Below are 25,789 nucleotides of genomic sequence, written 5' to 3'. Positions count from 1 at the left end.
ATATTCTAATCTCAAAAGAACCATTAATAAATGTTTACGTTTAGAAGAAAAAACATAAACACCAGCAAAATAAATCAATAAAGAAGTAAAAATAGAGAATATAAACATTAGTTTTAATAGTTTAAAAAAAACGCCGGTCTTGTAAACCGGAAATAAGTCCAGCCCCCACTTTTAAAACTTCAGAGGTGGAAAAGCTTCCATCATCGGTCCCCAAAACCGGTATTTTAAATAAACTAACCCCTGAAATGATCAAAATAATAATTATATCATTATCAAATGTAATAAATATTAATTTTATTAAATTAAGACACCCAATATCAATAATGCTTTTTATTATCCTTCAAACCTTCCTAGTTGGATTAATAACAGGAACAATAATAGAAAGATATTGATTATCATATATTTTATTTTTAACATTTCTTGGTGGTATACTAGTATTATTTATTTACATTACAAGAATTGCATCAAACGAAATATTTCAACCTAAATCAATCACTATAATTATTACATTAATAATGTGAGTATTTATCATATTAATATTAATTATTCTAGATATATCTATATTTATAGACTTTTTCAAAAACACCGAAACTATAAATATTGATAATTCAATCAATTTCAAGAAATAACAATATCTTTAGAAAAATTATATAATAGACCAACATTCATTATTACAATAATAATAATAATTTATTTATTTTTAGCACTACTAGCAGTTGTTAAAATCACCAATATTAATCAGGGACCTATTCATAAAATAAGATAATTACTAATGAATAAACCCTTACGATTAAGACATCCTTTAATTAAAATTATTAATAACTCTTTAATTGACTTACCTGCCCCAACAAATATTTCATTTTGATGAAATTTTGGATCCCTATTAGGGTTATGTTTGGTAATTCAAATCGTAACTGGACTATTTTTAGCTATACATTATACATCAAATATTGAAATAGCATTCAGTAGTGTAGTACACATCTGCCGAGACGTAAATAATGGTTGAATTATCCGAACCTTACACGCAAATGGAGCATCTATATTTTTTATTTGTATTTACTTACATGTAGGACGGGGAATTTACTATGGATCTTATATATATATATACATACCTGAATAATTGGTACAGTGATTTTATTTTTAGTTATAGCAACTGCATTTATAGGATATGTCTTACCCTGAGGCCAAATATCTTTTTGAGGTGCAACAGTAATTACTAATTTATTATCAGCAATCCCATACTTAGGAACAGATTTAGTCCAATGAGTATGAGGAGGATTCGCTGTTGATAATGCAACATTAAATCGATTCTTCACATTCCATTTTGTATTACCATTTATTATTCCTGCTATAGCAGCAATTCATTTATTTTTTCTTCACCAAACAGGATCTAATAATCCTCTTGGCCTAAATGGAGATATTGAAAAAATTCCATTCCATCCATACTTTACCTTTAAGGATTCTATTACATTTGTTATAATAACATCATTATTAATTATACTATGTTTCATTAATCCTTACCTATTAGGAGATCCAGATAACTTTGTACCTGCCAACCCATTAGTAACACCAGTTCACATTCAACCAGAATGATATTTCCTATTTGCATATGCAATTCTACGATCTATCCCTAATAAGTTAGGAGGTGTTATTGCATTATTTTTATCAATTAGAATCTTAATAATTTTACCATTTTATAATAAAACACCATTCCGAGGCATTCAATTTTACCCTATTAATAAAAATTTTATTCTGAATTATAGTAGTTGTTGTATGCTTACTAACGTGAATTGGTAAACGACCTGTTGAAGAACCTTATATTATAACAGGTCAAATCTTAACAATTATTTACTTCACATATTTCTTAATTAATGTCCATGTCACAAACGCATGAGATAAATTAATTAAGGAATAAAGTTAATTAGCTTAGGAAAAGCATATGTTTTGAAAACATAAAATTAGAAGTTTAACTCTTCTATTAACTTTTCTCAAAAAATTTCACTAAACAAATGAGATAAATAAAATCTTTAAACCAACAAAGAAAATAAAAAAATTCAAAGATAAAGGTAAAAAACTTTTTCAAGCTAAGTACATTAATTTATCATAACTGAACCGTGGTAATGTTCCACGAACCCAAATAAAACCAAAAGATATAATAGCAAGCTTAATAAAAAATATAAAAGAATAAAAATCACCGCCCAAAAAAATTAAAGCCAATAACATTCTTATGAAGACAATTCTAGTATATTCAGCTAAAAAAATTAAAGTAAAACCACCCGCACCATACTCAATATTAAATCCTGAAACTAATTCAGATTCCCCTTCAGCAAAATCAAAAGGAGTACGATTAGTTTCAGCTAAGCAAGAAGCAAAACAAGCTAAAGCTAAAGGAAAAGAAATAATAATAAATCAACAATAAAGCTGATAGTTTATAAAATCAAACATATTAAAACTACCAATTAAAATAATTAAAGACAATAAAATTAAAGCTAAACTAACTTCATAAGAAATTGTTTGAGCAACAGAACGAAGAGAACCTAATAATGAATAATTTGAATTAGAAGATCAACCAGCAATTATAACAGTATAAACACCTAATCTAGTACAACCTTAAAAACATAAAAATCCATAAGAAAAAGAACACATATAAGTTAAATAAGGAAAAATTACTCAAACGGCTAAAGAAATCATTAAATTAAAAACAGGGGAAAAATAATAAAGTAGGTAATTAGATATAATAGGAATTGGCTGCTCCTTACAAATTAACTTAATAGCATCTCTAAAAGGCTGAGGAATTCCAACAAAACCTACCTTATCTGGACCCTTTCGAATCTGAATATAACCTAAAACCTTACGCTCTAATAAAGTTAAAAAGGCAACACTAATTAAAACACAAATAACCAATAAAAGAAAATTCAAAATAAATATAAATAAATCATAAAGTATCAATACTATTTGTAGAAAAAATCTACATAAATGAATTCTAAATTCAACACATTAATCTGTCAAAATAGTAAATAAATTAATATTAATCAATATAACAAAAAATATTTTAACCATATGGTCCTTTCGTACTAATATGGATTAACAATCTTAGGATAGAAACCGACCTGGCTCACGCCGGTCTGCACTCAGATCATGTAAGAATTTAAAGGTCGAACAGACCTAATCATTGGGCTCCTGCACCCAAAATTTTTCTTAATCCAACATCGAGGTCGCAATCTGCTTTGTCGATATGAGCTCTCAAAAACAATTACGCTGTTATCCCTAAGGTAACTTAATCTTATGATCATAAATTATGGATCAAAATAACAAACATAAATAAATGATATAATAATGAAGAGTTTATCTATTCTTCATGTCACCCCAACAAAACATCATCATTAAATATAGAAAGACAAACAAAAAACTATATAAAAGTAAAATGTCAAGCTCTATAGGGTCTTCTCGTCCTAAAGAATTATTTAAGCCTTTTGACTCAAAAGTTAAATTCAAAAATTTATTAAGAGACAGTTGATTTCTCGTCAAGCCATTCATTCCAGCCACTAATTAAGAGACTAATGATTATGCTACCTTTGCACGGTCAAAATACCGCGGCTCTTTAAAAATACGCTCAGTGAGCAGGCCAGACCTCAAAATATAAACAAGAGGACATGTTTTTGATAAACAGGTGGAAATCAATTTTGCCTAGTTCCTTATAATAAGTTCACAAGGTAAAAATTTCATACAAATAAATATACTAATTAAATCATTATTACAAAAATTTTAAAATTAAATTAATAATCTTAATAAAAAACCTAAAATATTTATAAAATCAAAATAAAAAATAATGAACTAAAACGTAATCTTAAAGATAGCTGGTTTAAAGCTTACTATTATATTTCTATAAAATAAATTATAGGTTATTAACTTCAAAGCTTATCCCTTAAAGAATAAATAAGTTAATATTTTTACTTAAAAAATTAAATAAAAACAAATAACTTTAAAAAATTAAATTTTTTCTTAAGAAACTAGATATCTTGGGACACGATTAACATCTCATTTCTATAAATAATTTAATAATAATTATGATACATTAACTATAAATTATTTATAAATCAACCCAAATCGAGACAAGTAAAATAAATACTAAAATTTTGATAAACCCTGATACAAAAGGTACAATAAATAAAATCTACTTAAAAAAATTTAAAATATTATTTCATAAAACACTTACATTACACCAATAAACTATAATTTAAAAAATCAATTCTATAAAATATACTAAGACAAAAATACAATAAAATTATTTATATTAAATAATTAAATAAACAAAAAATAAATATAATAAAATAAATAATCAAGATATCCTGATTTGCACAGAAAAATTTTCAGTGTAAATGAAACACTTTAAGTTATATCTTGAAACTCTTCCTAGATACACTTTCCAGTACATCTACTATGTTACGACTTATCTCATCTAAATTGAAGCTACTTTAAAATAAAATAGAATAATCAATAATGAGAGCGACGGGCGATGTGTACACATCTCAGAGCCAATATCAGTTAAATTAAATAAATTAAATAACTATCAAATCCACCTTCATTAACAGTATTTCACTATCAAATTCGTTATAAACAAAAATCTATTGTAACCCACCTCCTCTTAACTATAAGCTGCACCTTGACCTGAAATATTTTATAATTATAAATCTTGAGAATTATAACTCTAAAAAGATTCTCTGATAACGGAGATATACAAACAAATAAATTAAGTAGAGTAAATCGTGTATTATCAATCATGGGGTAGGTTCCTCTGAATGGAATGAGATACCGCCAAATTCTTTGGGTTTAAAGACCTTAACTAATAGTACCCTGGTAAATATAATTAACATTTAAAATAATAGGGTATCTAATCCTAGTTTATTATTTAAATTTCACAGATTCACTTGTATCAATCGTATAACCGCGGCTGCTGGCACGAATTATGCCGATACTAAATCAATTGCTAAATCCAAAATCACTTGATAATTAAATCAAATCACTGCAAAAAGAACATTTAGTCTAACAAAACTTACATATAATACAAAGAAAAAGTGAATAAACAAGCAAGAATAAAACTTTTAAAAATAAAAAATAAGAAAATTTTAAATCTATTAATTCAGGAAAAAATTAAAGATTCAAATATTTAAAGAAAAAAAAGAAAAAAACCACAAACATTAACAAAAAAAAAAGAAACGCCCCTATGTATGACCACAACAACTTCTCTATTATATATAATTAAAGATTAATATGGAACATGTATAGCAATAAATGTATTATATTCTTTATTATTTAATCTTTCTTTTCACAAAAAAATAAAGAAAGATTAAATAATATAATAAATATATTTTATACAATTATGTAATTTAATATAATATGTTATTAATATGAATTCTTTTTTTATATTAAGTTAACTTTCATATATATTAGTTAAATAATCTAATTATAGATAATTTACATAATTATATTATTATAATTAATATAATTATTTATATTCATTATAATATTTTATATTTAAAATAATAATTTTATTTATTATATCCAATTATAATAATATTAAATATTAAGTTACAATTTATTATAAATATTATATTATAATAACCTATTTTAAGCTAAAAACATAAGTAGCTATAATCCTAGGTAAATAATTACATTAAAATAATCAATTGATAATGGTAAGATGAACTTATAATACTTTAATTTCAATTAAATGTAATATATTAATATAAATTAATTATTATATATATGTATAAAAAAAATAAAATGAGCAGGATAAATTAATCCTAATTATACAAAATAATACATAAAAGAATTTCAAAAAAAAACTTTCGATTTATATATTAAAAAAATGAAGTGCCTGATTAAAGGGTTACCTTGATAGGGTAAATAAAGTAAATAAAATTACCTTCATTAAAATTACATAAGATAGAATTAAACTACCTCCTTTAGTATCAAAAACTAACGTGCATCATACACCTTAATGTAAAAAGGTAAGCTAAACAAGCTAATGGGTTCATACCCCATTTATAGAGGTATCAATCCTCTCCTTTTTAATGACCAACAACTCTACAAAACTTCTCTTCCTATCAACATTAATGATAGGAACGATCCTGTCCATTTCATCAAATTCCTGATTTGGGGTTTGAATAGGACTTGAGATCAACTTACTTTCATTTATTCCGCTCCTAACAAGAAATAAAAATATAATAATAAATGAATCATCAATTAAATATTTTATTGTCCAAGCAATAGCATCGACAATATTATTATTTTCAATTTTGCTGATTCAAATAAAATATCCCATGGGATGGGAAACAGAATTTATCCCATCAATAATAATTAGATCTAGACTATTATTAAAGATTGGAGCTGCACCTTTCCATTTCTGATTTCCAGAAGTTATAGGAGCATCAAGATGAATAATCTTTTAGGCCTTAGTAAAATTTTACACCTCTAGAATTGCAGTCTAGAATCATAATTGAATATAAGACCTAAATATGATAAGAGAGAAAACATCTCATAAGTAGATTTACAGTCTACCACCTAAAATTCAGCCATCTTACCGCAAAAATGATTATTCTCAACAAACCATAAGGACATTGGTACTTTATACTTCATATTTGGAGCATGAGCAGGAATAGTAGGAACATCAATAAGAATACTTATTCGTGCTGAACTTGGCCAACCCGGATCTCTAATTGGGGATGACCAGATTTATAATGTTATTATTACAGCTCACGCATTCGTAATAATTTTCTTTATAGTAATACCTATTATAATTGGTGGATTTGGTAATTGACTTGTTCCACTAATAATTGGTGCACCAGATATAGCATTTCCACGAATAAATAATATAAGTTTTTGATTACTACCACCTTCACTAACCCTTCTTCTTACATCTTCTATAGTAGATAATGGTGCTGGTACAGGATGAACAGTTTACCCTCCTCTAGCAGGAGCTATTGCACACGGGGGTGCATCTGTAGATCTAGCTATTTTTTCACTGCACTTAGCAGGTGTATCATCTATTCTTGGTGCAGTGAATTTCATTACAACAGCAATTAATATACGATCAGAAAGTATAACTTTAGATCAAACACCTTTATTTGTATGATCTGTAGCTATTACAGCATTACTTCTCCTTCTTTCACTTCCAGTTTTAGCAGGAGCTATTACTATATTATTAACAGATCGAAATTTAAATACATCATTCTTTGACCCTACAGGAGGGGGTGACCCAATTCTATATCAACATCTATTTTGATTCTTTGGACACCCAGAAGTTTATATTTTAATTCTACCGGGGTTCGGAATTATTTCACATATTGTATGTCAAGAAAGAGGAAAAATTGAATCATTTGGAACATTAGGTATAATTTATGCTATACTATCAATTGGACTAATAGGATTTATTGTATGAGCACATCATATATTTACAGTAGGAATGGATGTTGACACACGAGCATATTTTACATCAGCAACAATAATTATTGCTGTACCTACAGGAATTAAGGTATTTAGATGATTAGCTACATTATATGGAACTAAATTCAAGTTCAATCCACCATTATTATGAGCTCTAGGATTTATTTTCCTATTTACAATTGGTGGATTAACAGGATTAGTATTAGCAAATTCATCACTTGATATTGTATTACATGATACATATTATGTAGTAGCCCACTTTCATTATGTATTATCTATAGGAGCAGTATTTGCAATTATAGGAGGTGTCATTCAATGATATCCACTATTTACAGGATTAACTATAAATAATACATGATTAAAAATCCAATTTACAATTATATTCATTGGAGTAAATATAACATTCTTTCCTCAACACTTCCTAGCATTAGCAGGAATACCTCGACGATACTCTGACTACCCAGACGCATATACATCATGAAACGTAGTATCAAGAATTGGGTCTACAATTTCTATTGTAGGAATCATTATATTCATTGTAATTATATGAGAAAGAATGATTACAAACCGAGCAATTATATTTAGAGCTAACATAAGAAGATCAACAGAATGACTACAAAATAACCCTCCTGCAGAACATAGTTACTCAGAATTACCATTAATCTCTAGATTCTAATATGGCAGATTAGTGCAGTAGATTTAAGCTCTACAAATAAAGGTTTGACCTTTTATTAGAAAATATTTATTAATGGCAACATGATCAAATTTATCTCTTCAAGATGGAGCTTCACCATTAATGGAGCAATTATCATTCTTTCATGATCATACTATGGTCGTATTATTATTAATTACAGTAATTGTAGGTTATGCCCTAAGTTATATATTATTTATTGCCTATACTAACCGTAATATACTTCATGGACATTTAATTGAAACAATCTGAACAGCTTTACCAGCAATTACATTAATTTTTATTGCCCTTCCATCATTACGACTATTATATTTTCTTGATGATTCAGTAGATGCAATAATTACAATTAAAACCATTGGACGACAATGATATTGAAGATATGAATATTCAGACTTCATAGACGTAGAATTTGACACTTATATAACACCAGAAAAAGACCTAGAAAATGATGGATTCCGACTACTAGATGTAGATAACCGAACAATCCTACCAATAAATACAGAAGTACGAGTATTAACAAGAGCATCAGATGTTCTACACTCATGAGCAGTTCCTGCATTAGGGGTTAAAATTGATGCAACGCCAGGTCGGTTAAATCAAGGAACATTCACAATAAATCGACCTGGATTATTCTTTGGACAATGCTCAGAAATCTGTGGAGCAAACCACAGATTTATACCAATTGTAATTGAAAGAACTTCAGTAAATTTATTTATTAAGTGATTATCTAAGATAATTTAAGGAGTTAGTTAAAATAAATAACATTAGAGTGTCAATCTAAAGTAACTAAAAAAAATTAGTACACCTTGAAATTCATCAGATGACTGAAAGTAAGTAATGGTCTCTTAAACCAATTAATAGTAAATTAACGACTACTTCTGATGGGGAAATTATATCCAAATCCCTAAAATATCCCCTCTTATATGATTCTCACTATTCATTATATTTTCAGCTACATTAATCTTGTTTAATCAAATAAACTTCTTCTCATTTAAACCTAACCTTATTAAAAGAGCAGAAAAAGGAACAATTGAAATAAAAAACTTAAATTGAAAATGATAACAAATCTATTCTCAACATTTGACCCATCAACTAACATCTTTAATTTATCATTAAATTGAACTAGAACATATCTAGGACTATTATTAATCCCATCACTATTTTGACTTACACCATCACGAATTAACATTATCTGAAATAAACTAAATTTAACCTTACATAATGAATTTAACACACTTCTTGGACCAAAATCATTTAATGGAACAACATTCATTTTCATCTCAATTTTTATTATAATATTATTTAACAATTTCATAGGATTATTCCCTTATATTTTTACTAGAACAAGACATTTAGCATTAACATTTGCAATTGCCCTACCTATATGGCTAAGATTTATATTATTTGGATGAATTAACCATACTAATCATATATTTACACACCTTGTACCACAAGGTACACCGCCTGCATTAATATCATTTATAGTACTAATTGAAACAATTAGTAATGTTATTCGACCAGGTACATTAGCAGTACGGTTGGCAGCAAATATAATTGCAGGACACTTATTATTAACCTTATTAGGAAACACAGGACCATCTATAGCAATAAACTTAATCTCATTACTAATTATTGGACAAATACTTCTATTAATTCTAGAATCAGCAGTAGCAATAATTCAAGCCTATGTTTTCTCAATTCTAAGAACTCTATATTCTAGAGAAGTATATTAAACCTATGTTAACAACTCACTCAAACCACCCATTCCACTTAGTAGACTATAGACCTTGACCATTAACAGGAGCAATTGGAGCAATAGTCCTAGTATCAGGACTAGCAAAATGATTCCACCTATTTAATATTAACTTATTCATAATTGGATTTGGAATTACCCTACTAACTATAATTCAATGATGACGAGATGTAGTACGAGAAGGAACATATCAAGGATTACATACAGGATTTGTATCAATTGGATTACGATGAGGAATAATTTTATTTATTGCATCAGAGGTATTATTTTTCGTTTCTTTTTTTTGAGCATTCTTTAGAAGAAGATTAGCACCAACAATTGAACTAGGAATACTATGACCTCCAATAGGAATTCAACCCTTTAACCCTATACAAATTCCATTACTTAATACAGCTATTCTTTTAGCATCAGGAGTAACAGTAACATGAGCACATCATAGTTTAATGGAATCTAATCATACTCAAGCACTACAAGGATTATTCTTCGCAGTGTTATTAGGACTATACTTTACAATTCTTCAAGCATATGAATATTGAGAAGCACCTTTTACCATTGCAGATGCAGTTTATGGATCAACATTCTTTGTTGCAACAGGATTCCATGGTTTACACGTAATTATTGGAACAATCTTTTTATCAACATGTCTACTTCGACACTCAATAAATCAATTTTCACCAAGACATCACTTTGGATTTGAAGCAGCAGCATGATACTGACACTTCGTAGACGTAGTATGATTATTCTTATATATCTCTATTTATTGATGAGGTAGATAATTGTTTTTCTAGTATAAATAGTACATTTGACTTCCAATCAGAAAGCTTGATATAAATCAAGAAAAACAATTCTAATTCTATCAACAAGAGTTTTCATTAGATTTATTATTCCAATAATTGTTATAATCCTGGCAACAACACTATCAAAAAAATTAATTAATGATCGAGAAAAAAGATCACCAGTTGAATGTGGGTTTGATCCAAAAAGATCAGCACGAATACCATTCTCAATACGATTCTTCCTAATCGCAGTAATCTTTTTAATTTTTGATGTAGAAATTGCACTAATTCTACCAATTGTAATTATTTTTAAAACTTCAGACATTATAATCTGAACAGTATCAACAATATTTTTTATTCTAGTTCTATTAGGAGGACTATACCATGAATGAAACCAAGGAGCATTACAATGAGCAGAATAAAGGGTTGTAGTTAAATATAACATTTGGGTTGCATTCAAAAAGTATTGATATTATCAATCAACCTTAAATAGAATAAGAAGCGAAATATTGCAGTCAGTTACGACCTGGAAGATTGGTATGTACTACCCTTATTCTTATTAATTGAAGCCAAAAAGAGGCGTATTACTGTTAATAATATAATTGAACTATAATAGTTCCAATTAAGGAAATGTAAAGCCAATATGAAAGCTGCTAACTTTTTATATTAGCGGTTAAACTCCGTTAACATTTCTAGAATTTATATAGTTTAAATAAAACATTACATTTTCACTGTAAAAATAATATATCTATATTTATAAATACTTAAAAGTAAAAATACTTCCTTAACATCTTCAGTGTCACGCTCTAATTATAAGCTATTTAAGTAAACGAAAAACAATATTACCAAAATAAATATTCAAAAAATAAAAGTTAAAAGATAAATCTTGAAATTAGAATCATATCAACCTTGAATATAACCAATTAAAAAAATATATAATCTATATAAACCTTGACCACCAAGTAATTCACCTCAACCATAATCAAATGACTTAGATGAATAATAACCTATTTTTAAAGGAATATATCTAATAAACTTAGTTGAAAGAAAAGGTATAAATCATATAGAACCAGCAAATCTAACAAAAGAAAGTATACTTAAAGAAAATAAATTATGAGAAAAATCAAAATTAGAAATAAGATAACCTAAATAAGCACCTAAAATAACAACTGTAATAGTTAAAAACTTTAAATAATAAGGTAAAGCAATCACATGAGGAATAGGAAAAATTAATCAAGATAAAAGACTACCACCAAAAACAGCAACAAACAATAGACCAATTATTCCAAATGAAATATAATAACCCTTATCATCAAAAGAAAATCTAGAATAAAAATTATTATCACCAGATATTGAATAATAAAACAAACGAAAAGAATAAGAAGCAGTTAAACCAGTAGAAAAAAAATAAAGAAAAAAATTAAACAATTAATTCATCTTAAACAAACCATCTCAAGAATTAAATCCTTTGAATAAAATCCCGCTAAAAAAGGTATTCCACACAAAGATAAACTAGAAACATTAAAACAAACTGAAGTTAAAGGTATGAAATTAACAATTGATCCTATAAAACGAATATCCTGAGAATCCTTCAAATTATGAATTATTGAACCTGCACATATAAATAATAATGCCTTAAATAAAGCATGAGCCAATAAATGAAAAGATGCAAGCTTTGGATAACCTATAGCCAAAATTCTTATTATTAAACCAAGTTGTCTTAGAGTAGAAAGAGCAATAATCTTCTTTAAATCAAACTCAAAATTAGCGCCCAATCCAGCAATAAATATAGTTATACAACCAATTAAAAGTAAAAATCAACCACAATTATAAGTATCCAATATTGGTCTAAAACGAATTAATAAATAAACACCAGCAGTAACAAGAGTAGAAGAATGAACTAAAGCAGAAACAGGAGTAGGAGCTGCTATAGCAGCAGGAAGTCATGAAGAGAAAGGAATCTGAGCTCTCTTAGTTATAGCTGCTAAAACAATTAATATAGTAATGAGCTTTATTTCAAAAGAATTAGAAATAAAATCATAATAATAAATATAATTTCAACCACCAAAATTTAACATTCATGCAATAGAAATTAAAATAGCAACATCACCAATACGATTAGAAAGTGCAGTTAATATACCAGCACTATAAGATTTTACATTTTGATAATAAATAACTAAACAATAAGAAACTAAACCTAAACCATCTCAACCTAATAAAATTCTAATTAAATTAGGACTAATAATTAAAAAACCTATAGAAAGAATAAATATTAAAACAATAATAATAAAACGATTTATATTCTTTTCACCAGATATATAATCCTCTCTATAATAAATAACCAAAGAAGAAATATATATAACAAAAGATATAAAAATAAGAGATATTCAATCCAAAATTAAAGTTATAACAACTATAGAACCATTTAAATTGAAAAGCTCTCACTCAACAAAAACTCTATAATCAATTATTAAATAATAAATACCTAACATAAAAATTATAGTTCTCGAAATAAACAAAGAAAAAAAACTCAAAGAACAAATAGAAAATAAATTCACGGCCTAAGATGAAAAAATTCATATCATTGATTCCACAAAACAATATTTTTAATTAAAATACTTAAGCAAACTAAACAAAGAAATATTCATCCTTTAAACAGAGAATATTTAAAGGCAATCAATGTAAAAGTAAAAGATGATATTCACGAAAATAACCAAGAGAACAAGTATAAACACCAGAATAATAATTCCCATGCTGAGAATAAGAATATATATACAAAGTATAAACAGCTCTAAAAAAAGATAAAAAAATCAACGCAAAGAATCTAAAAGAAGATCAAGATATAATTCTAATTAATAATCTAATTTCACCTACCAAATTTAAAGAAGGAGGAGCAGCCATATTTGATGATCTTAAAAGAAATCATCATAAAGCCATTCTTGGCATCAAATTAATTATACCCTTGTTAATTAATAATCTTCGTCTACCTAAACGTTCATAAATAATATTAGATAAACAAAATAAACCAGAAGAACATAAACCATGACCAACCATTAGAGAAAGAGAACCTACACAACCTCATCAATTCATAGTCATCAATCCACCAATAACCATTCTTTTATGAGCAACAGAAGAATATGCAATTAAAGACTTTAAATCAACCTGACGAAAACAAATAAATCTTACAATAACACCCCCAGATAAACCTAAAGACAATCAAAAATAATTAAACTTTAAACCCAAATAAGAAATAACCTTTATAACACGAAAAATACCATAACCACCTAACTTTAATAAAACACCAGCAAGAATTATTCTACCTGAAATAGGGGCCTCTACATGAGCCTTAGGAAGTCATAAATGAACCAAAAACATAGGTATCTCAACTAAAAAAGCCAAAATTATAAATACATAAAACATAAAATAATAAGAACCAAAATCAACCAATAAAGGAAAATATAAAGTATTAGAAAAATCATAAACCTTAAATAAAACTAATAATAAAGGTAATCTAGCAACCAAAGTATAAAAAATTAAATAAACACCAGCCTGCAAACGCTCAGGTTGATAACCCCAACCCAAAATTAAAAGTAAAGTAGGAACTAATCTAGCCTCAAAAAAAATATAAAAAGAAAGAAGACTTAATCTAGCAAATGAACAATAAAGCATAATTATTAAAATCAAAACCATAAAAACAAAAAAATTAGAATGATATGAACTTAAATAAACTGAACCTCTAGCAGTGATTATTAAAGAACAAATCCAAAAACTAAGTAAAATTAAACTAAAAGAAAAATAATCAATACCAAAATAATATCTAATTATATTCAAATCAGCATATGAATAAACACAAATTATAAAAACAAAACCCGACAGAAACATTAAAGAATGAACCAACCATCAACAATTATTTAATAAACAAAGAGGGATCAAAAAAATAGTTATAAATAAATACTTTAACATAAAGATAAACCAAAAGAATTAAAAAAATCATTACCATGAGAACGAATTATTGAAACTAAAATAGAAAGACCTAAAGCACCCTCACAAACAGAAAAAACTAAAAAAAACAGGAAAAAAATAATCATAATCAAACTCAATAAGAAAAACAATAACTAACATAAATAAAGAAAGAACAATATATTCTAATCTCAAAAGAACCATTAATAAATGTTTACGTTTAGAAGTTAAAACATAAACACCAACAAAATAAATCAATAAAGAAGTAAAAATAGAGAATATAAACATTAGTTTTAATAGTTTAAAAAAAAACGCCGGTCTTGTAAACCGGAAATAAGTCCAGCCCCCACTTTTAAAACTTCAGAGGTGGAAAAGCTTCCATCATCGGTCCCCAAAACCGGTATTTTAAATAAACTAACCCCTGAAATGATCAAAATAATAATTATATCATTATCAAATGTAATAATTATTAATTTTATTAAATTAAGACACCCAATATCAATAATGCTTTTTATTATCCTTCAAACCTTCCTAGTTGGATTAATAACAGGAACAATAATAGAAAGATATTGATTATCATATATTTTATTTTTAACATTTCTTGGTGGTATACTAGTATTATTTATTTACATTACAAGAATTGCATCAAACGAAATATTTCAGCCTAAATCAATCACTATAATTATTACATTAATAATGTGAGTATTTATCATATTAATATTAATTATTCTAGATATATCTATATTTATAGACTTTTTCAAAAACACCGAAACTATAAATATTGATAATTCAATCAATTATCAAGAAATAACAATATCTTTAGAAAAATTATATAATAGACCAACATTCATTATTACAATAATAATAATAATTTATTTATTTTTAGCACTACTAGCAGTTGTTAAAATCACCAATATTAATCAGGGACCTATTCGTAAAATAAGATAATTACTAATGAATAAACCCTTATGATTAAGACATCCTTTAATTAAAATTATTAATAACTCTTTAATTGACTTACCTGCCCCAACAAATATTTCATTTTGATGAAATTTTGGATCCCTATTAGGGTTATGTTTGGTAATTCAAATCGTAACTGGACTATTTTTAGCTATACATTATACATCAAATATTGAAATAGCATTCAGTAGTGTAGTACACATCTGCCGAGACGTAAATAATGGTTGAATTATCCGAACCTTACACGCAAATGGAGCATCTATATTTTTTATTTGTATTTACTTACATGTAGGACGGGGAATTTACTATGGATCTTATATATATATATACATACCTGAATAATTGGTACAGTGATTTTATTTTTAGTTATAGCAACTGCATTTATAGGATATGTCTTACCCTGAGGCCAAATATCTTTTTGAGGTGCAACAGTAATTACTAATTTATTATCAGCAATCCCATACTTAGGAACAGATTTAGTCCAATGAGTATGAGGAGGATTCGCTGTTGATAATGCAACATTAAATCGATTCTTCACATTCCATTTTGTATTACCATTTATTATTGCTGCTATAGCAGCAATTCATTTATTTTTTCTTCACCAAACAGGATCTAATAATCCTCTTGGACTAAATGGAGATATTGAAAAAATTCCATTCCATCCATACTTTACCTTTAAGGATTCTATTACATTTGTAATAATAACATCATTATTAATTATACTATGTTTAATTAATCCTTACCTATTAGGAGATCCAGATAACTTTGTACCTGCCAACCCATTAGTAACACCAGTTCACATTCAACCAGAATGATATTTCCTATTTGCATATGCAATTCTACGATCTATCCCTAATAAGTTAGGAGGTGTTATTGCATTATTTTTATCAATTAGAATCTTAATAATTTTACCATTTTATAATAAAACACCATTCCGAGGCATTCAATTTTACCCTATTAATCAAATTTTATTCTGAATTATAGTAGTTGTTGTATGCTTACTAACGTGAATTGGTAAACGACCTGTTGAAGAACCTTATATTATAACAGGTCAAATCTTAACAATTATTTACTTCACATATTTCTTAATTAATGTCCATGTCGCAAACGCATGAGATAAATTAATTAAGGAATAAAGTTAATTAGCTTAGGAAAAGCATATGTTTTGAAAACATAAAATTAGAAGTTTAACTCTTCTATTAACTTTTCTCAAAAAATTTCACTAAACAAATGAGATAAATAAAATCTTTAAACCAACAAAGAAAATAAAAAAATTCAAAGATAAAGGTAAAAAACTTTTTCAAGCGAAGTACATTAATTTATCATAACGGAACCGTGGTAATGTTCCACGAACCCAAATAAAACCAAAAGATATAATAGAAAGCTTAATAAAAAATATAAAAGAATAAAAATCACCGCCCAAAAAAATTAAAGCCAATAACATTCTTATGAAGACAATTCTAGTATATTCAGCTAAAAAAATTAAAGTAAAACCACCCGCACCATACTCAATATTAAATCCTGAAACTAACTCAGATTCCCTTTCAGCAAAATCAAAAGGAGTACGATTAGTTTCAGCTAAGCAAGAAGCAAAACAAGCTAAAGCTAAAGGAAAAGAAATAATAATAAATCAACAATAAAGCTGATAGTTTATAAAATCAAACATATTAAAACTACCAATTAAAATAATTAAAGACAATAAAATTAAAGCTAAACTAACTTCATAAGAAATTGTTTGAGCAACAGAACGAAGAGAACCTAATAATGAATAATTTGAATTAGGAGATCAACCAGCAATTATAACAGTATAAACACCTAATCTAGTACAACATAAAAAAATAAAAATCCATAAGAAAAAGAACACATATAAGTTAAATAAGGAAAAATTACTCAAACGGCTAAAGAAATCATTAAATTAAAAACAGGGGAAAAATAATAAAGTAGGTAATTAGATATAATAGGAATTGGCTGCTCCTTACAAATTAACTTAATAGCATCTCTAAATGGCTGAGGAATTCCAACAAAACCTACCTTATTTGGACCCTTTCGAATCTGAATATAACCTAAAACCTTACGCTCTAATAAAGTTAAAAAGGCAACACTAATTAAAACACAAATAACCAATAAAAGAAAATTCAAAATAAATATAAATAAATCATAAAGTATCAATACTATTTGTAGAAAAAATCTACTTAAATGAATTCTAAATTCAACACATTAATCTGTCAAAATAGTAAATAAATTAATATTAATCAATATAACAAAAAATATTTTAACCATATGGTCCTTTCGTACTAATATGGATTAACAATCTTAGGATAGAAACCGACCTGGCTCACGCCGGTCTGAACTCAGATCATGTAAGAATTTAAAGGTCGAACAGACCTAATCATTGGGCTCCTGCACCCAAAATTTTTCTTAATCCAACATCGAGGTCGCAATCTGCTTTGTCGATATGAGCTCTCAAAAACAATTACGCTGTTATCCCTAAGGTAACTTAATCTTATGATCATAAATTATGGATCAAAATAACAAACATAAATAAATGATATAATAATGAAGAGTTTATCTATTCTTCATGTCACCCCAACAAAACATCATCATTAAATATAGAAAGACAAACAAAAAACTATATAAAAGTAAAATGTCAAGCTCTATAGGGTCTTCTCGTCCTAAAGAAGAATTTAAGCCTTTTGACTCAAAAGTTAAATTCAAAAATTTATTAAGAGACAGTTGATTTCTCGTCAAGCCATTCATTCCAGCCACTAATTAAGAGACTAATGATTATGCTACCTTTGCACGGTCAAAATACCGCGGCTCTTTAAAAATACGCTCAGTGAGCAGGCCAGACCTCAAAATATAAACAAGAGGACATGTTTTTGATAAACAGGCGGAAATCAATTTTGCCTAGTTCCTTATAATAAGTTCACAAGGTAAAAATTTCATACAAATAAATATACTAATTCTATCATTATTACAAAAATTTTAAAATTAAATTAATAATCTTAATAAAAAACCTAAAATATTTATAAAATCAAAATAAAAAATAATGAACTAAAACGTAATCTTAAAGATAGCTGGTTTAAAGCTTACTATTATATTTCTATAAAATAAATTATAGGTTATTAACTTCAAAGCTTATCCCTTAAAGAATAAATAAGTTAATATTTTTACTTAAAAAATTAAATAAAAACAAATAACTTTAAAAAATTAAATTTTTTCTTATGAAACTAGATATCTTGGGAAACGATTAACATCTCATTTCTATAAATAATTTAATAATAATTATGATACATTAACTATAAATTATTTATAAATCAACCCAAATCGAGACAAGTAAAATAAATACTAAAATTTTGATAAACCCTGATACAAAAGGTACAATAAATAAAATCTACTTAAAAAAATTTAAAATAATATTTCATAAAACACTCACATTACCAATAAACTATAATTTAAAAAATCAATTCTATAAAATATACTAAGACAAAAATACAATAAAATTATTTATATTAAATAATTAAATAAACAAAAAATAAATATAATAAAATAAATAATCAAGATATCCTGATTTGCACAGAAAAATTTTCAGTGTAAATGAAACACTTTACTAATAAGTTATATCTTGAAACTCTTCCTAGATACACGTTCCAGTACATCTACTATGTTACGACTTATCTCATCTAAATTGAAGCTACTTTAAAATAAAATAGAATAATCAATAATGAGAGCGACGGGCGATGTGTACACATCTCAGAGCCAATATCAGTTAAATTAAATAAATTAAATTACTATCAAATCCACCTTCATTAACAGTATTTCACTATCAAATCCGTTATAAACAAAAATCTATTGTAACCCACCTCCTCTTAACTATAAGCTCCACCTTGACCTGAAATATTTTATAATTATAAATCTTGAGAATTATAACTCTAAAAAGATTCTCTGATAACGGAGATATACAAACAAATAAATTAAGTAGAGTAAATCGTGTATTATCAATCATGGGGTAGGTTCCTCTGAATGGAATGAGATACGCCAAATTCTTTGGGTTTAAAGACCTTAACTAATAGTACCCTGGTAAATATAATTAACATTTAAAATAATAGGGTATCTAATCCTAGTTTATTATTTAAATTTCACAGATTCATAAAAAGGGCCACAAATAAATTTTAACATTTCACCTTACAAATTTATATTTCAACCCTAATAATATAAACAACTGTTTTAACCAATAATATTCACTTGTATCAATCGTATAACCGCGGCTGCTGGCACGAATTATGCCGATACTAAATCAATTGCTAAATCCAAAATCACTTGATAATTAAATCAAATTACTGCAAAAAGAACATTTAGTGTAACAAAACTTACATATAATACAAAGAAAAAGTGAATAAACAAGCAAGAATAAAACTTTTAAAAATAAAAAATAAGAAAATTTTAAATCTATTAATTCAGGAAAAAATAAAAGATTCAAATATTTAAAGAAAAAAAAGAAAAAGACCACAAACATTAACAAAAAAAAAAGAAACGCCCCTATGTATGACCACAACAACTTCTCTATTATATATAATTAAAGATTAATATGGAACATGTATAGCAATAAATGTATTATATTGTTTCTTATTTAATCTTTCTTTTCACTTAAAAATAATGAAAGATTAAATAATATAATAAATATATTTTATACAATTATGTAATTTAATATAATATGTTATTAATATGAATTCTTTTTTTTATATTAAGTTAACTTTCATATATATTAGTTAAATAATTTAATTATAGATTAAATTAAGACACCCAATATCAATAATGCTTTTTATTATGCTTCAAACCTTCCTAGTTGGATTAATAACAGGAACAATAATAGAAAGATATTGATTATCATATATTTTATTTTTAACATTTCTTGGTGGTATACTAGTATTATTTATTTACATTACAAGAATTGCATCAAACGAAATATTTCAGCCTAAATCAATCACTATAATTATTACATTAATAATGTGAGTATTTATCATATTAATATTAATTATTCTAGATATATCTATATTTATAGACTTTTTCAAAAACACCGAAACTATAAATATTGATAATTCAATCAATTATCAAGAAATAACAATATCTTTAGAAAAATTATATTATAGACCAACATTCATTATTACAATAATAATAATAATTTATTTATTTTTAGCACTACTAGCAGTTGTTAAAATCACCAATATTAATCAGGGACCTATTCGTAAAATAAGATAATTACTAATGAATAAACCCTTACGATTAAGACATCCTTTAATTAAAATTATTAATAACTCTTTAATTGACTTACCTGCCCCAACAAATATTTCATTTTGATGAAATTTTTGATCCCTATTAGGGTTATGTTTGGTAATTCAAATCGTAACTGGACTATTTTTAGCTATACATTATACATCAAATATTGAAATAGCATTCAGTAGTGTAGTACACATCTGCCGAGACGTAAATAATGGTTGAATTATCCGAACCTTACACGCAAATGGAGCATCTATATTTTTTATTTGTATTTACTTACATGTAGGACGGGGAATTTACTATGGATCTTATATATATATATACATACCTGAATAATTGGTACAGTGATTTTATTTTTAGTTATAGCAACTGCATTTATAGGATATGTCTTACCCTGAGGCCAAATATCTTTTTGAGGTGCAACAGTAATTACTAATTTATTATCAGCAATCCCATACTTAGGAACAGATTTAGTCCAATGAGTATGAGGAGGATTCGCTGTTGATAATGCAACATTAAATCGATTCTTCACATTCCATTTTGTATTACCATTTATTATTGCTGCTATAGCAGCAATTCATTTATTTTTTCTTCACCAAACAGGATCTAATAATCCTCTTGGACTAAATGGAGATATTGAAAAAATTCCATTCCATCCATACTTTACCTTTAAGGATTCTATTACATTTGTAATAATAACATCATTATTAATTATACTATGTTTAATTAATCCTTACCTATTAGGAGATCCAGATAACTTTGTACCTGCCAACCCATTAGTAACACCAGTTCACATTCAACCAGAATGATATTTCCTATTTGCATATGCAATTCTACAATCTATCCCTAATAAGTTAGGAGGTGTTATTGCATTATTTTTATCAATTAGAATCTTAATAATTTTACCATTTTATAATAAAACACCATTCCGAGGCATTCAATTTTACCCTATTAATCAAATTTTATTCTGAATTATAGTAGTTGTTGTATGATTACTAACGTGAATTGGTAAACGACCTGTTGAAGAACCTTATATTATAACAGGTCAAATCTTAACAATTATTTACTTCACATATTTCTTAATTAATGTCCATGTCGCAAACGCATGAGATAAATTAATTAAGGAATAAAGTTAATTAGCTTAGGAAAAGCATATGTTTTGAAAACATAAAATTAGAAGTTTAACTCTTCTATTAACTTTTCTCAAAAAATTTCACTAAACAAATGAGATAAATAAAATCTTTAAACCAACAAAGAAAATAAAAAAATTCAAAGATAAAGGTAAAAAACTTTTTCAAGCTAAGTACATTAATTTATCATAACGGAACCGTGGTAATGTTCCACGAACCCAAATAAAACCAAAAGATATAATAGAAAGCTTAATAAAAAATATAAAAGAATAAAAATCACCGCCCAAAAAAATTAAAGCCAATAACATTCTTATGAAGACAATTCTAGTATATTCAGCTAAAAAAATTAAAGTAAAACCACCCGCACCATACTCAATATTAAATCCTGAAACTAACTCAGATTCCCTTTCAGCAAAATCAAAAGGAGTACGATTAGTTTCAGCTAAGCAAGAAGCAAAACAAGCTAAAGCTAAAGGAAAAGAAATAATAATAAATCAACAATAAAGCTGATAGTTTATAAAATCAAACATATTAAAACTACCAATTAAAATAATTAAAGACAATAAAATTAAAGCTAAACTAACTTCATAAGAAATTGTTTGAGCAACAGAACGAAGAGAACCTAATAATGAATAATTTGAATTAGGAGATCAACCAGCAATTATAACAGTATAAACACCTAATCTAGTACAACATAAAAAAAATAAAAATCCATAAGAAAAAGAACACATATAAGTTAAATAAGGAAAAATTACTCAAACGGCTAAAGAAATCATTAAATTAAAAACAGGGGAAAAATAATAAAGTAGGTAATTAGATATAATAGGAATTGGCTGCTCCTTACAAATTAACTTAATAGCATCTCTAAATGGCTGAGGAATTCCAACAAAACCTACCTTATTTGGACCCTTTCGAATCTGAATATAACCTAAAACCTTACGCTCTAATAAAGTTAAAAAGGCAACACTAATTAAAACACAAATAACCAATAAAAGAAAATTCAAAATAAATATAAATAAATCATAAAGTATCAATACTATTTGTAGAAAAAATCTACTTAAATGAATTCTAAATTCAACACATTAATCTGTCAAAATAGTAAATAAATTAATATTAATCAATATAACAAAAAATATTTTAACCATATGGTCCTTTCGTACTAATATGGATTAACAATCTTAGGATAGCAACCGACCTGGCTCACGCCGGTCTGAACTCAGATCATGTAAGAATTTAAAGGTCGAACAGACCTAATCATTGGGCTCCTGCACCCAAAATTTTTCTTAATCCAACATCGAGGTCGCAATCTGCTTTGTCGATATGAGCTCTCAAAAACAATTACGCTGTTATCCCTAAGGTAACTTAATCTTATGATCATAAATTATGGATCAAAATAACAAACATAAATAAATGATATAATAATGAAGAGTTTATCTATTCTTCATGTCACCCCAACAAAACATCATCATTAAATATAGAAAGACAAACAAAAAACTATATAAAAGTAAAATGTCAAGCTCTATAGGGTCTTCTCGTCCTAAAGAAGAATTTAAGCCTTTTGACTCAAAAGTTAAATTCAAAAATTTATTAAGAGACAGTTGATTTCTCGTCAAGCCATTCATTCCAGCCACTAATTAAGAGACTAATGATTATGCTACCTTTGCACGGTCAAAATACCGCGGCTCTTTAAAAATACGCTGCTTAGCAGGCCAGACCTCAAAATATAAACAAGAGGACATGTTTTTGATAAACAGGCGGAAATCAATTTTGCCTAGTTCCTTATAATAAGTTCACAAGGTAAAAATTTCATACAAATAAATATACTAATTCTATCATTATTACAAAAATTTTAAAATTAAATTAATAATCTTAATAAAAAACCTAAAATATTTATAAAATCAAAATAAAAAATAATGAACTAAAACGTAATCTTAAAGATAGCTGGTTTAAAGCTTACTATTATATTTCTATAAAATAAATTATAGGTTATTAACTTCAAAGCTTATCCCTTAAAGAATAAATAAGTTAATATTTTTACTTAAAAAATTAAATAAAAACAAATAACTTTAAAAAATTAAATTTTTTCTTATGAAACTAGATATCTTGGGAAACGATTAACATCTCATTTCTATAAATAATTTAATAATAATTATGATACATTAACTATAAATTATTTATAAATCAACCCAAATCGAGACAAGTAAAATAAATACTAAAATTTTGATAAACCCTGATACAAAAGGTACAATAAATAAAATCTACTTAAAAAAATTTAAAATAATATTTCATAAAACACTTACATTACCAATAAACTATAATTTAAAAAATCAATTCTATAAAATATACTAAGACAAAAATACAATAAAATTATTTACATTTAATAATTAAATAAACAAAAAATAAATATAATAAAATAAATAATCAAGATATCCTGATTTGCACAGAAAAATTTTCAGTGTAAATGAAACACTTTACTAATAAGTTATATCTTGAAACTCTTCCTAGATACACTTTCCAGTACATCTACTATGTTACGACTTATCTCATCTAAATTGAAGCTACTTTAAAATAAAATAGAATAATCAATAATGAGAGCGACGGGCGATGTGTACACATCTCAGAGCCAATATCAGTTAAATTAAATAAATTAAATTACTATCAAATCCACCTTCATTAACAGTATTTCACTATCAAATCCGTTATAAACAAAAATCTATTGTAACCCACCTCCTCTTAACTATAAGCTGCACCTTGACCTGAAATATTTTATAATTATAAATCTTGAGAATTATAACTCTAAAAATATTCTCTGATAACGGAGATATACAAACAGATAAATTAAGTAGAGTAAATCGTGTATTATCAATCATGGGGTAGGTTCCTCTGAATGGAATGAGATACCGCCAAATTCTTTGGGTTTAAAGACCTTAACTAATAGTACCCTGGTAAATATAATTAACATTAAAAATAATAGGGTATCTAATCCTAGTTTATTATTTAAATTTCACAGATTCATAAAAAGGGCCACAAATAAATTTTAACATTTCACCTTACAAATTTATATTTCAACCCTAATAATATAAACAACTGTTTTAACCAATAATATTCACTTGTATCAATCGTATAACCGCGGCTGCTGGCACGAATTATGCCGATACTAAATCAATTGCTAAATCCAAAATCACTTGATAATTAAATCAAATTACTGCAAAAAGAACATTTAGTGTAACAAAACTTACATATAATACAAAGAAAAAGTGAATAAACAAGCAAGAATAAAACTTTTAAAAATAAAAAATAAGAAAATTTTAAATCTATCAATTCAGGAAAAAATAAAAGATTCAAATATTTAAAGAAAAAAAAAGAAAAAAACCACAAACATTAACAAAAAAAAAGAAACGCCCCTATGTATGACCACAACAACTTCTCTATTATATATAATTAAAGATTAATATGGAACATGTATAGCAATAAATGTATTATATTGTTTCTTATTTAATCTTTCTTTTCACTAAAAAATAAAGAAAGATTAAATAATATAATAAATATATTTTATACAATTATGTAATTTAATATAATATGTTATTAATATGAATTCTTTTTTTTATATTAAGTTAACTTTCATATATATTAGTTAAATAATATAATTATAGATTAAATTAAGACACCCAATATCAATAATGCTTTTTATTATGCTTCAAACCTTCCTAGTTGGATTAATAACAGGAACAATAATAGAAAGATATTGATTATCATATATTTTATTTTTAACATTTCTTGGTGGTATACTAGTATT

The 25,789-nt window shown here is 26.3% G+C and overlaps 1 long non-coding RNA gene across 2 annotated transcripts in view; it reads left to right on the top strand.

Annotated features, from left to right (window-relative positions):
* LOC126301297 (uncharacterized) overlaps positions 1 to 25,789 on the top strand; it is a 131,060-nt gene that overhangs the window by 3,594 nt on the left and 101,677 nt on the right. Inside the window, exon 1 of one of the 2 annotated variants that reach the window (XR_007553021.1) lies at positions 9,899 to 10,150. The exons of the other annotated variant lie outside the window; for it this stretch is intronic. This is a non-coding gene — a long non-coding RNA (uncharacterized LOC126301297). Of the gene's footprint in view, positions 1 to 9,898; positions 10,151 to 25,789 lie in introns of those variants that run through there. 2 annotated transcript variants of the gene reach the window in all.

The sequence above is a fragment of the Schistocerca gregaria genome, unplaced genomic scaffold, assembly GCF_023897955.1.
Source record: "Schistocerca gregaria isolate iqSchGreg1 unplaced genomic scaffold, iqSchGreg1.2 ptg000066l, whole genome shotgun sequence".
NCBI classification, from domain to species: Eukaryota; Metazoa; Arthropoda; class Insecta; order Orthoptera; family Acrididae; genus Schistocerca; species Schistocerca gregaria.
The sequence above is the reverse complement of the archived record's forward strand: the minus strand, read 5'-3'. Positions and strand labels throughout refer to the sequence as shown.